This window comes from Pecten maximus, chromosome 5, assembly GCF_902652985.1.
Source record: "Pecten maximus chromosome 5, xPecMax1.1, whole genome shotgun sequence".
In the NCBI taxonomy this organism is placed as follows: Eukaryota; Metazoa; Mollusca; class Bivalvia; order Pectinida; family Pectinidae; genus Pecten; species Pecten maximus.
In genome coordinates, this window is record NC_047019.1 from 20,959,208 (window position 1) to 20,974,822 (window position 15,615).

General features: G+C 36.6%; 1 protein-coding gene across 1 annotated transcript in view; it reads right to left on the bottom strand.

Moving 5' to 3' along the window:
• LOC117327474 overlaps window positions 1–15,615 on the bottom strand; it is a 42,666-nt gene that overhangs the window by 3,400 nt on the left and 23,651 nt on the right. The gene's annotated exons all lie outside the window — the stretch shown is intronic.

Sequence of the window (15,615 nt, forward strand, 5' to 3'; positions counted from 1 at the left end):
TGAATCTGATAATGGAGGCCACCCACAACACGACGACTAACGAGATCCATTATAGAGTCAAATAAGTATTAATAATGGAGATGCTGGACCATGTGTGAGGTTATATCACTTAAATCACTAAAATCACATTTGATCATTTGCTATAAAAAAATTTACGAAGTAAATTTGGCTTTGTCTTTGATTTTTACCCAAATAAAACTTTCATTGAGGAATGATGAATGAATCAGCAAATTGGTAAAGATTAGCTTCATGCAACGATACGTCAGGTTTGCCTTTCATCTTTTGTTATATACGATTGGAGTGCAAATTGTTTTGTTGAATTGATAATAAAGCCACCGACCCATGTCATATCAAAATTGAAAGTACAGGTACTGTATGTATGATCGTTTTCAAATATTTTCACTTTTGGTTTACAAAACACAAAAAGAATCAAACCGAATGTTGATTTTAGTAACGTTATCAGACAGTCAGATCTGATCGATGTGTTATGCGTTGCGTTGATAAATGGTAAAATCAGATGGTAAAACGATCTCTGTAATTTATTCAGGAGTCATTTTGTATAAATCCCAAACAATATATGCATACATATAAGTTCTATATACCCACTTTCTGTTAAACTATCTGGTCACCAACATTTTAATAATAAGTATTTGGCATAATTGCATAAAATTTTGCCTGTGGTATACCAGGAGTAGTGAATTCAATTATAACGTCTGGCGATTCAATAAAAATGGAAATCTACTCTAACAGTGTTTGATTGAGAGTCCCATAACAATAGCATCAGAATTATTGGCGGTATTTTTCTATCCTCTCATAATATTGGAAGTTAATCAGGATTTGTTTGGAAATTATCGTACAAAGCTGATGACAATATCCGATAATCATATAACAGACAGCCGTATAGATGCGAGACGTAAACATGCTCTTTAGTATATTTGCTTGTTTTAAAGCTTTATATATTGTATTGCTATCAGTAAAGAGGTGTTTGGTGAAATATATAGGGGAGAACATTGAAGCTTAAAGGATCTAAGATTGAATCAAACGTTTTACTGACTTTGTTAAGACAGGAAGTCAGCCAGGTACCCATATGTTTACTTATTAAACAGATCAATATATTTCTGTTGACATATGGTGTTGTATTATAGGAACGAGTTTATCCAGATAAAGGACGGATTGTCAAAAGTTACAAATGGTATCCTTGTAATACAACGCTAAAGGAATTTACCCGCCACAGTCCTTCCTCGGAAAACAAATACCTTGGATTGTGATAAAGGTAACTAAAAACGCAATGTTTTGGTGATACTTACATTTAAAATATACCCAGAAAAATGAATTGTGGTCATCTCACAGACACCCCAATCAGGCATGTTTCTATATGGGTACATTCTGGGGTATAGATAATGTATAAATTCTGAATGATATTAATAATCGCTTCACCTTTTATACAATATGACATGGGACACCGTTTGTACTAAAGACTTGCCATTTCCGTCATCAGAGTTCATAAGATATAGATTACGACTTCAACCGAGTATGATATAATCAGTTAATACGAACAAGGAGTAAACTGGAAATTAAATAGACACAAGGAGGCAACGGAAACCTAGAAGATACCAAACCAAAATCAAGGGCAATATTGACCAGGGCGCAAAAATGAGAACACCACAGGAAGGCAAGAATGGAAACCACAGGAAAAACAATATCTTTTGTGTTAAATGTGATCATCTATCAAATGATCCCTCATCTTAACAAATATAATTAGGGAATAAAAACAATTATAGGTCTAATATTGTAAGTATAATTTATTTCTCTGCGACAGTATGTATTAAGGTAGAGACGACACATCACTTTTCTTCTGAATACATGCATTGAAAATTGGAACTAACCATGCAAACTTACGCATGTGTATGTAAATCTCTAGTGTAAGCCAGACATACCAATTAAGAAAATCTATCTTAGACACGTGTAGATAAATAGGCTGTAGCGTGGACCTAGTGACATCAATCGTAGTTAGCTAAGTTACGCATGTGCATAAATCTCCTTCAGAAATTGTAACACAAAAATCTTCTCTGGTGAGGTGGTGGTGATATGGTGGTGGTGATATGGTGGTAGTGATATGGTGAGGTGGTGAGATGGTGAGGTGGTGTGTTGGTAGTGAGATGATGAGATGGTGTGGTGGTAGTGATATGGTGAGGTGGTGAGATGGTGAGGTGGTGTGTTGGTAGTGATATGGTGAGGTGGTGTGGTGGTGGTGATATGGTGAGGTGGTGTGGTGGTGTAGAGGTGGTGAGGTGGTGTGGTGGTGGTGAGGTGGTGTGGTGGTGGTGGTGAGGTGGTGGTGAGGTGGTGTGGTGGTGATGGTGGTGGTGGTGAGATGGTGAGGTGGTGTGGGTGGTGGTGGTGGTTGTGGTGGTGAGGTGGTGTGGTGGTGGTGTGGTGGTAGTGAGTTGATGAGATGGTGGTGTGGTGGTGGTGGTGGTGAGTTGGTGGTGGTGGTGGTGGTGGTGAGTTGGTGGTGGTGGTGGTGGTGGTGGTGGTGGTGGTGGTGGTGAGTTGGTGGTGGTGGTGGTGGTGGTGGTGGTGAGATGGTGTGGTGGTGGTGGTGGTGGTGGTGATGTGGTGAGGTTGCCTCATAAATAACTAGTGTGATGAAAACTGATTCAACAGATCAATATATATATATATATATCGATCATTACATATTTCAGCAGTGTAGTTACATCATGGTAAAATAAAGAACGAGGACATAGTCTGGTAAAAGAAATATTGCACCACGATGGTCCTCCAGCTCACTCTACATATTTAAATGTAAAATAGAAAGACGATCGATTTGTTTTCTTTATGCAAATTTTGTTAACCTATCCCTTTATAATATCATCCAAAACAGATAGAATTGTTCATCTCAAACAAACATAATGACTTAATACATTGCTCTGGTTAAAACCCCATGTATTTTCACAAATTAAACAGCTGGAATGGTACGATCTTGTCTGGTACTTGTCGAGGGCTTTAGGTGAGTGCACTGCAAATAAAGGAATTCAGGATCGTCGAGAGAGTATTGATTAACCAATCCCTTGTAAACAAACCCGCCCTCCTGACAACTAATGTTAAAACAATCCCCAGTATCGACAGGTGTGTGAAGATTAGGTACCAATGTTCAAAGGTTGGATCACATCTCTAATGAAAGACAAATTTATCTGTTTCAACATGATATGTTTATCCTACTGATTATACGCGTTTTAGTTAAATGTGTGTTATAATAAATTATCTGAACTGACTTCTTAAGTTATTGCTACAACCCAATAGGCTTATATTTGTAACAGAAGTAATATACTGAAAACGCAATTAACGTCGCGATAACTTAACGCAATGCTTTAAATACAAAAATAATATCATCGAAAAAATACATAAAACCAATACACGGATGTGGTTTTATTTCTTTTTGTCCTTATACCATACCATTACACGATTATTTTATTCAACTGGAGACTGCAATTCAATATCAATATTGTTTAAGTCAAGTTGTAAGGTCTGTGAGGTTACATAAGACAACTCACTATATCATTACACACAAATCTACAACCGACTTACTGTCACTAGTTTTGATATGTCGTACGGCCTTCTACGTCAAACGTATGCATGTCACAACCAGCCAGACTGTCCCTTCACACAACCAATATGTTACTTTTACTGGACAGTACCAGCAGAACTTTTTACTGGACACAACTAGCTGAGCATAGCTAGTACGATAAATTCAAGTGGAATGTTTACAGACGGACAGATTCCATAGATTTACACCACAATGCCAACACAAGGCCGAAAAAGAGACACTCCAGCACAAAGGTTTTGTTTGAATTGGGTTCCAGTTAGGACGAACCAATCCTTTTAATAAACGCACTTTTAGTGTTAGTGTACGAGTTGGCCTCACCTCAACAGGACGTGTGCTATTACACTTTCCGAGTTACATAGTGTCGCTTTAAAGAGCACTGTGTTTGGTAGGTACGATATTGTTGAATTGGACTCCCGATCTGATAAGCTAGAAACATAAGTCCACATTTACATAATCCAACTTTGTAAGATCCTTCTTCATACACATGAATATGATTTCAACACCTAAATTGGTCATCAAGGTTAGTGTACCCGGCTAAAAGCCAATCAAAGTATGAATATATATGTATATGATTGTACTTTCCCGATAGGTTAGCGCCACCTCACGAGTGTTTTCGTGTTAAAACGAGCGGTTAAATGCACCTTTACCCAAATCTATACAGGTAAATCAAATACCATACAGATATATAAATAATATGGTGTCTAAATGGCATTATGCACTCTTTAAATAAACTGTCGCCTGTCTACTTATACAGATGTTTCTGACGTGATTTACATACTTCATTAGCATTCCTTAGCATTTAACCGTTTTGTCTGATAGTAGACATATCCATATCTTTACTAAATGAATCTGAATAAGATATATTGTAATTCCATTGGTAAATATATCCCAGACCTAAATCATTAACCCAGTCACGTCCGTCTTGTCAGCTCCTGGGTGTGGCTAACTTGGTCCGTATACTTTAGTTACCATGGACAACTTGTTGAGTTTTGATGTGAGTTGATATACAATCAGAATAGAGACCAGAGGCTCTGCTTGCAAGTATAGTGACCTTCAAGGGTGATTATAAACAACCGAAATATACGTTCTTTTACGGTCATGGAGTCATGGAACTTTTTTTTGTTCATGATTCATGGAACTTCATTTTATGTAAAATCGGTTTGACTTGGTTTGAACATCGGGTAAAAATGAATATTTGAACGATAATATCACTGTCGGAGAAAATTACCTGAAAATGAATTTATTGTTTCTTATGACTTGTACTCTTTGTATAAGAGTACTGGATTCTTGATAGATCAATGTGAATTTCAAATGAATAACGAGCAAATATTACCTTCCTATCGATAGATTAATGCATGACAAGGCCATGTTATTAGGCACAATCATTTCTTTTTTTCTCTGAAGTGACTTTGACGTAGCAGTCAGAAGCATGTCTCAAATTTCCTATTAAAACTTAATTCCGTATTAAGATTTCCCAAATGCGCATACCGTACCTAAAGTTATATCTTTATATGTCCGGTAGGAATGTAGGGTGATTATATTACAAACACGCGTTATTGAGAATATTATTTAATTCGCATTAATTTTGGGAAACCTCTTTCAAATTACCTTAATTTGCAGCACAAGAAAAAATTGCTTTTTAAATTGAATCATTATGAATTATTTTATCAATTAAGATGTTATATCATCCTATATTACTTCGAAAAATCTTAATTCCTGCAAGTTTTTATTATTAAACTAGTATTGGATTTACAGTTGCTCAATTTGTTTTGGAAAGGACTTACATAGACCTAGCCTGATTTTCTATTCATTTGACATGTTAAAACGTCTAAATTGAAATGTCTCGACGGACAAGTTTAGAAAAGGTCGTCACTTGTCCTTTGAAATGATTTCAAGATGATTACGAGTGATATTATTGGTACGCCAGCTGAGATCAATAAACTATTTAGATATTTGGTGATATATATATATATATATACATATATAAATACATATATTATTCTTTCAATATCTAAACATAACATAAAAATAATTATAATTGAATAGTGATATAAACGAGTGAATGACGATATAAATAAATGAATGGTGATAGTGTATACGTTATAATGATAGCGTTGGCATTCATAAGTCTATTTCTTAATGATATCGAACTGTATGCAAATCAGTATAAAGGTATTAAATAGATTATCAAAAGGTTTTGGTTTGTACTATTTTAGGGTACATTGTGTTATGTATGTCAGGTGTTGAGGTTAAACGCTGGTCTCGGTTTATCACAATAAGATGGTCTATTGATCCAATGTTATGGGAAATCTATGTTGCTTTCTTGACAACTCATACAAAATATTAAAGATATTAAAAATAGATATCATTGAGGGAATACACATATTGAAATGTCAAACACTTGAATTCAAAAGCAATGTTAGAATGGCCTCCCTCAGGACAACTCAAACAATTACCTGTGCAAATGAGCTTATACATAGCCCCATATTTACCTGAACTTAATATCGTCAAGTGTTATCCTCAAGATTTGCAAAGGTTTTAATGGATTAAATTTCACACAGCAAACGATTTTATGTTATGCTACTTACCAGGTAATTGTCAAATCTGTTATCAATATTTATCTCCATGATCACATCATCAAGAAAGCTTTTAAAGTACCTCGTTCACCCATACTGAGATTAATCGTATCTTGCTATATTGACTATCAAGTTATAGCAGAACATTTTGGTACCAAATATTTACAGTAGAAACGCCAGTTCTCGACCACGCAGTAAGAGCTTCATTTATACAAAGCAGAGAAAGTTATCGATTGAAGCAAATCAATCTTCAGTAATTTTACTGTAAATGTTGCTATTTTCAATGTTACAATTTCCGCCATTTTACAAAAGTTTAAAACAAATATGATTTTGATTTTGCAATTATTAAACCGGACATCATATGCTTAACAAACTTTGCTTTCAAAGTATTTATTTCAGCGATTGGAGTCTATCCTCGAAAAACAGCCAGCATTCTAAGCCCTTAAAAATGACAATCATTGCATTAATACTGATAAGTAAGCAAAGATTTCATACTAATGTTAAAATGCGGTGCAACCAATATTTTCAAAATCCTTGGACACCGATAACGATCTACACCATTGAGGATGGTTGTTGATATTTACAATACCTAAGTAAGTATTGTGCCTGAACATAAACACTGTCTGACACACCAATATATAAATAAGATATATAAGGTAGACAGGTAGAATTGATTAGTAACATAGCCAAAGTACATGGTTTGCTCTGTACTAATATCGGTGTTAATTAAATGACATTTAATCATTGCTATTAATGGCAGCGATAACGTAATTCATTTTACGTAAATGTTTGGCTGACACATGCGAGAACGCACCTTTAAAACAGAACTATAATGGACCATTTATCAGGCAGATTTAAAGAAAACAGAAGTAAGATTGTGCTGAATTTGTAGTTATATAATTCAGTCATTGTATCTTTCAATCAGGATCGGCGGCCTGATAGATCCATTTTCGGAAACTTTTTTTTTTTTTTTTGTATTTGTAAATAATGGTTAGTCAAGCTTTCTACATTACATGGATACATTTTGATTGCAATCAATTGTTATGCAATAGGTTCCCGTCATTCATTGTTAATGTTACTTCAATGTGATGCCCATATTATATTAGCCGTTCAAGCCTGGTTTCTTTAAGATTATCAATTAACCGAAGTGAGGCCCACACTCTCCCGCTTGTCATCTTTATAGCTGTATGGCGATGTACCATAGGAGGATTCGGAGCCTCTGTACTGCTGGAGACTAGAACACCAGACGTCACTGGGCCAGGAAACAATACATGTCTCATCTATTGTGTTAAAGGCACTATCATCGCATCCCTATATCAGGGCTCCAACATAAGTTTTATTTCTCACGCGAGTTATATGAAACGAGAATTGCTCTGTAAAACGTTCAAAATCTCACATTAAATTAGGGGAATTGATTTTATAAATATCATTCATTCTTGATGATGTCAACTTTGCTCCTTATGAATCTTGAATGTGACTACGTTAGGTAATCTAGAAGTGTGTACAGTCATTCCATTGTCACTCCATGACGTCACATTAAGCCATGACGTCACATTAAGTCAAATTATTCTAAAACTATGACAGAAATTTATACATAAGGCAACTCATATTATAGTCCAACTTTTTGAAGTTTTGATATAAAAATTGCTACCTTTAAATAGAAGAGACAATATTTACCTTCTACACATACAACGGAAACTCCACATCACAGGCAGGTAAAACCTAGGTGTTTATGCTGGATGGATACCGGTAGTTACACAGTTGTCAGAAGTGAAGTTAACATTTTTCGTATCTGCCGACCTTTTTGATATGAAACTGTTACCTTGGCCCACTATGGATGAATCTAATCAAAGCAACCCATTGGTGTACACATCAGACCCTTGCCATATTTGAACACAACCTCATGAAAGACCTTCGGCGATACAATCTGTTCGTGTTCCCTTTGACAAGTTTATCAGGTGAGAGTCGCCTATCGGTTTACCTCTGTATAGTACTGGCACTGTGTCTCTCCAGGCTTCGACAGAAAGCGATAATCATAATCTGGCGAATTTATAAAACAAATTGTAGAAAAAAAGCAATGATTGATATCAGGTTTAGTATATAACTGTAATTAGTGAAAAACTAATGGTGTGTATTAATGACCTGGCTACTGATTCGTCTGATTCTGAGGTATGTTGATTTAATGATATCAGGGGGAAATGAAAGCGGAACATGCTTCATTTATCTCATTAACTATAATTCGTAATAATGACACTTATTGAAGATAGTCATTTCGAAGATGAGAATAATTAGTAAGGGGTCGCAGTCTGTGATAACACATAGCTGTAATTTAATTAAATACTACTAATAACTTCAAGACGACCTCCACTGCTAGTCACAAGGTCAAAATGAAAAATCCTATGTCACAACACACCAAAATCAATATAATAACAGTATTTATAGAAAAGAACATTTTTTAACATTATAATACTTTCACTGTGTGTTGGCTTAGTAGTAAAGAGATCGTATTAATGTTGTGAAAGCGATTGATGCATGCGTATTGTATGCAGATAATGGTTTGTCAATTTCAGCTGTTATTTTCTATCTGTTTGGTATGCAAGATTAGTAGTATATTTATATGCAACTTAATTTAATAAATGTATATCGTGTCGCTATTCTAATTATTTATTTTGATAGACTCAAAACAAAACAATACAATTATGCCATGATCCAATCATACTGTAAAAATATACAGTAGATTTGGTTCAAACAACAAGTCCCACACTATATAAATGTTCCTCGACATTCTTTGATAACAATGGAGGAGAATATTACACCGTACCAAGAGGTTCACAGCCTCTTCGATTCGCGGAGGATAATCAAATAAATAGACCTTGCTTCAGTTTGTTTGGTAGGGAAATAAAGGAATACATATCTCTTGCTTAAAAATCATTGACTAAATATATATTTTTTGGTACTGAAATATTTTGTTTCGCGATTGTCACTCCTCGCGAATGTATGTTAAGAACCAAACACAGCCCATTAAAACTCGCATAGATGTAGCACATGCCAGTCTAATGTCAACGCAAAATATGCGGTGACTACAAGAATGAAAGCTTAAAATAAACTTAGATTAAACAACAAGATGCGACAGAACTCGACGTACTGATGGTGACGTGGTTTAGAATATATATTTGTGTGTAACTTCCAACCCAGATCAGATCTGAATGGAAAGCCACGTCAAGCAATAGTTGGCAAACTGTTGAAATACAGGCTTCAATTTGTCGTTACAGAGTAAACACGTTTGATCGTTGAGGATAGGAGAAACGATAAGCTGAAGATTAAAGGCGCTACTTTCTGTCAGAGTGGTGCCGGGCTTTGCACATTGTAAATAAGGTACACGGTCTTGGCGTGTTGGATATTTACAGGTAACATAAATGACAGAGGTATATTTTTTTTATGTTTCAGATATTACCATTTACTGTTTTAACAAGGTATTTTCATTTTTGGTTGGATGGTATTGTTTATTGTTGCTGATTTTCCATCAATGAAATAAAATACGCCTGCAATATTTTTAGTTCTTCACATATTCGAATATTTGCAATATGTAAACTTTTTCATTTTACAATAATTGCGAAACAAGTTATATCAGCCTGTATTAATCACACTTGTTGGCCTGGGTGGAAGCGCGAACGAGGGGTCTTAATGTGGGTGGTACCAATGTTCTTTGATGTTTCGAAACAAACTTTGGAATAATGTTTTTAAGAACAAATAGAGTCGTTTGATATAATGCCTATCCTTTAGCATTGCATCTTGTACATTACAATGACACATGCGTCCAGACATTAAAGGGATTAAGCAACTCTACGTTACACAACACCAGCTATGTCTAGTATACAAGACGTGTTGTTGCCATGGTTATAACGATAACAGAGCTTTCTGTACATGCTAAATACGGTATCAGTAAAAATCTAAGCAAATCTTGAAAATTACATGTCAGACTGTATCGATAAAACAATACGATAAAAACTATGTAGGGACCCGGGGAAAATACTTAGCCATGCTCCACAAGCATAGCTGTTACCCCTGGAAACTCGAGGACGAGTTCTTTCCTGGAGGGGGAGTATGTAACCCTGGTAAATACTAGCCGCAATATACCGCTCGGCTAGAGAGATCTTCTCTTTAGCTCGATCGGTTGAGCGCAAGACTAGTAAGCCAGAGGTCCCGGGTTCGATCCCTAGCGGAGGCAGTAATTTGAATTTATCTAATTCCTGCGGTCTGTTACATTGGCACAACTAGACGATCGGTTTACTAAATAGCATGATAACAATTCCTTTAATATCATTCATTTCCGGTGCCAAGTGTTGGACTATGCAGATTGTGGAGGTACTTGATTGATGTGTCCAAATCGAATAGATAGTTAATAAAGTTCAAGCAAATGTGTGTTTTGGAATAATTCATATATCACTGTCTTTAAATATTTATTGCTATCGACATCAGTAATGGATATGATATAGGAGCAAAATCAAAGAAAAACAACCTACTTGCTGTGTACAGTATACAACACGTGATCTTTCCATGGTTATACTAAACAAAAATGAAACATGTGATAATAACAAGAATTACATCTAGACGATACATTATAAGCCAAAAAAAATTAGCATCAATTTGAACAAGGATCAAAGTACCCCAATATTAAAGGCACGCATGCGTTTGTAAGGCTTCGTCTTTTTCCTTATCTTTCAGAAACATTTAAACAAACGCAAAACACATATCATTTGTATTGGTTAGGTAATGAATCACTCTAGGTGCGTGGGTGACAAACCAGATGTATGCTGAGGTCACGTGATACAAAGGTCACATTAATGACATATAGGTACGACATGCGGACTAGAGAGCACATATATTACGACTTTACAGAAAAGGCCACGATAGGGAACATCTACAGGGACTGTTAACATACAAAATAAATCTATTCTACACGACAAACATTTGTAAAAAGTGGAGTATTAAATACGATATGTTATAGCCAGGTGGTGCCTAGTTTTTCACGTAGTAAAACACTGGGTGTAAGTTTGGAGAAGAAGTCTTCCATCAGTATGTTTAACAACACTTCCGCCAGATAAATGAGGTTGATTGTTATATATAAGAATAGGTAGAACATTAAGTCGGCAACACAAATGACACCAGCTCACCCTTACCTCCAACACAAATGACACCAGCTCACCCTTACCTCCAACACAAGTGACACCAGCTCACCCTTACCTCCAACACAAATGACACCAGCTCACCCTTACCTCCAACACAAATGACACCAGCTCACCCTTACCTCCAACACAAATGACACCAGCTCACCCTTACCTCCAACACAAATGACACCAGCTCACCCTTACCTCCAACACAAATGACACCAGCTCACCCTTACCTCCAACACAAATGACACCAGCTCACCCTTACCTCCAACACAAATGACACCAGCTCACCCTTACCTCCAACACAAATGACACCTAGCTCACCCTTACCTCCAACACAAGTGACACCAGCTCACCCTTACCTCCAACACAAATGACACCAGCTCACCCTTACCTCCAACACAAATGACACCAGCTCACCCTTACCTCCAACACAATTGACACCAGCTCACCCTTACCTCCCAACACAAATGACACCAGCTCACCCTTACCTCCAACACAAGTGACACCAGCTCACCCCTACCTCCAACACAAATGACACCAGCTCACCCTTACCTCCAACACAAATGACACCAGCTCACCCTTACCTCCAACACAAGTGACACCAGCTCACCCTTACCTCCAACACAAATGACACCAGCTCACCCTTACCTCCAACACAAATAACACCAACTCACCCTTACCTCCAACACAAGTGACACCAGCTCACCCTTACCTCCAACACAAGTGACACCAGCTCACCCTTACCTCCAACACAAATGACACCAGCTCACCCTTACCTCCAAAACAAATGACACCAGCTTACCCTTACATGTACCTCCAACACAAATGACACCAGCTCACCCTTACCTCCAACACAAATGACACCAGCTCACCCTTACCTCCAACACAAATGACACCAGCTCACCCTTACCTCCAACGTTCGTGTTCCCTTTGACAAGTTTATCAGGTGAGAGTCGCCTATCGGTTTACCTCTGTATAGTACTGGCACTGTGTCTCTCCAGGCTTCGACAGAAAGCGATAATCATAATCTGGCGAATTTATAAAACAAATTGTAGAAAAAAAGCAATGATTGATATCAGGTTTAGTATATAACTGTAATTAGTGAAAAACTAATGGTGTGTATTAATGACCTGGCTACTGATTCGTCTGATTCTGAGGTATGTTGATTTAATGATATCAGGGGGAAATGAAAGCGGAACATGCTTCATTTATCTCATTAACTATAATTTGTAATAATGACATTTATTGAAGATAGTCATTTCGAAGATTAGAATAATTAGTAAGGGGTCGCAGTCTGTGATAACACATAGCTGTAATTTAATCAAATACTACTAATAACTTCAAGACGACCTCCACTGCTAGTCACAAGGTCAAAATGAAAAATCCTATGTCACAACACACCAAAATCAATATGATAACAGTATTTATAGAAAAGAACATTTTTTAACATTATAATACTTTCACTGTGTGTTGGCTTTGTAGTAAAGAGATCGTAATTAATGTTGTGAAAGCGATTTATGCATGCGTATTGTATGCAGATAATGGTTTGTCAATTTCAGCTGTTATTTTCGATCTGTTTGGTATGCAAGATTAGTAGTATATTTATATGCAACTTAAGTTAATACATGTATACTGTGTCGCTATTCAAAGTATTCATTTTGATAGACTCAAAACAAAGCAATACAATTATGCCATGATGCCTCACCAATCATACTGTAACAATATACAGTAGATCTGGTTCAAACAACAAGTCCCACACTATATATAAATGTTCCTCGACATTCTTTGATAACAATGGAGGAGAATATTACACCGTACCAAGAGGTTCACAGCCTCTTCGATTCGCGGAGGATAATCAAATAAATAGACCTTGCTTCAGTTTGTTTGGTAGGGAAATAAAGGAATATATATCTCTTGCTTAAAAATCATTGACTAAATATATATTTTTTGGTACTGAAATATTTTATTTCGCGATTGTCACTCCTCGCGAATGTATGTTAAGAACCAAACACAGCCCATTAAAACTCGCATAGATGTAGCACATGTCAGTCTAATGTCAACGCAAAATTTGTGTGTAACTTCCAAACCAGATCAGATCTGAATGGAAAGCCACGTCAAGCAATAGTTGGCAAACTGTTGAAATACAGGCTTCAATTTGTCGTTACAGAGTAAACATGTTTGATCGTTGAGGATAGGAAAAACGATAAGCTGAAGATTAAAGGCGCTACCTTCTGTCAGAGTGGTGCCGGGCTTTGCACATTGTAAATAAGGTACACGGTCTTGGCGTGTTGGTTTGGATATTTACAGGTAACATAAATGACAGAGGTATATTTTTCTATGTTTCAGATATTACCATTTACTGTTTTAACAAGGTATTTTCATTTTTGGTTGGATGGTATTGTTTATTGTTGTTGATTTTTCATCAATGAAATAAAATACGCCTGCAATATTTTTAGTTCTTCACATATTCGAATATTTGCAATATGTAAACTTTTTCATTTTACAATAATTGCGAAACAAGTTATATCAGCCTGTATTAATCACACTTGTTGGCCTGGGTGGAAGCGCGAACGAGGGGTCTTAATGTGGGTGGTACCAATGTTCTTTGATGTTTCGAAACACACTTTGGAATAATGTTTTTAAGAACAAATAGAATCGTTTGATATAATGCCTATCCTTCAGCATTGCATCTAGTACATTACAATGACACATGCGTCCAGACATTAAAGGGATTAAGCAACTATACGTTACACAACACCAGCTATGTCTAGTATACAAGACGTGTTGTTGCCATGGTTATAACGATAACAGAGCTTTCTGTACATGCTAAATACGGTATCAGTAAAAATCTAAGCAAATCTGGAAAATTACATGTCAGACTGTATCGATAAAACAATACGATAAAAACTATGTAGGGACCCGGGGAAAATACTTAGCCATGCTCCACAAGCATAGCTGTTACCCCTGGAAACTCGAGGACGAGTTCTTTCCTGGAGGGGGAGTATGTAACCCTGGTAAATACTAGCCGCAATATACCTCTCGGCTAGAGAGATCTTCTCTTTAGCTCGATCGGTTGAGCGCAAGACTAGTAAGCCAGAGGTCCCGGGTTCGATCCCTAGCGGAGGCAGTAATTTGAATTTATCTAATTCCTGCGGTCTGTTACATTGGCACAACTAGACGATCGGTTTACTAAATAGCATGATAACAATTCCTTTAATATCATTCATTTCCGGTGCCAAGTGTCGGACTATGCAGATTGTGGAGGTACTTGATTGATGTGTCCAAATCGAAAAGATAGTTAATAAAGTTCAAGCAAATGTGTGTTTTGGAATAATTCATATATCACTGTCTTTAAATATTTATGGCTATCGACATCAGTAATGGATATGATATAGGAGCAAAATCAAAGAAAAACAAACTACAACACTTGCTGTGTACAGTATACAACACGTGATCTTTCCATGGTTATACTAAACAAAAATGAAACATGTGATAATAACAAGAATTACATCTAGACGATACATTATAAGCCAAAACAAATTAGCATCAATTTGAACAAGGATCAAAGTACCCCAATATTAAAGGCACGCATGCGTTTGTAAGGCTTCGTTTTTTTCCTTATCTTTTAGAAACATTTAAACAAACGGAAAACACATATCATTTGTATTGGTTAGGTAATGAATCACTCTAGGTGCGTGGGTGACAAACCAGATGTATGCTGAGGTCACGTGATACAAAGGTCACATCAATGACATATAGGTACGACATGCGGACTAGAGAGCACATAAATTACGACTTTACAGAAAAGGCCACGATAGGGAACATCTACAGGGACTGTTAACATACAGAATAAATCTATTCTACACGACAAACATTTGTAAAAAGTGGAGTTTTAAATACGATATTTTCTAGCCAGGTGGTGCCTAGTTTTTCACGTAGTAAAACACTGGGTGTCAGTTTGGAGAAGAAGTCTTACATCAGTATGTTTAACAACACTCTCGCCGGATAAATGAGGTTGATAGTTATATATAAGAATAGGTAGAACATTAAGTCGGCAACACAAATGACACAAGCTCACCCTTACCTCCAAAACAAATGACACCAACTCACCCTTACCTCCAACACAAATGACACCAGCTCACCCTTACCTCCAACACAAGTGACACCAGCTCACCCTTACCTCCAACACAAATGACACTAGCTCACCCTTACCTCCAACACAAGTGACACCAGCTCACCCTTACCTCCAACACAA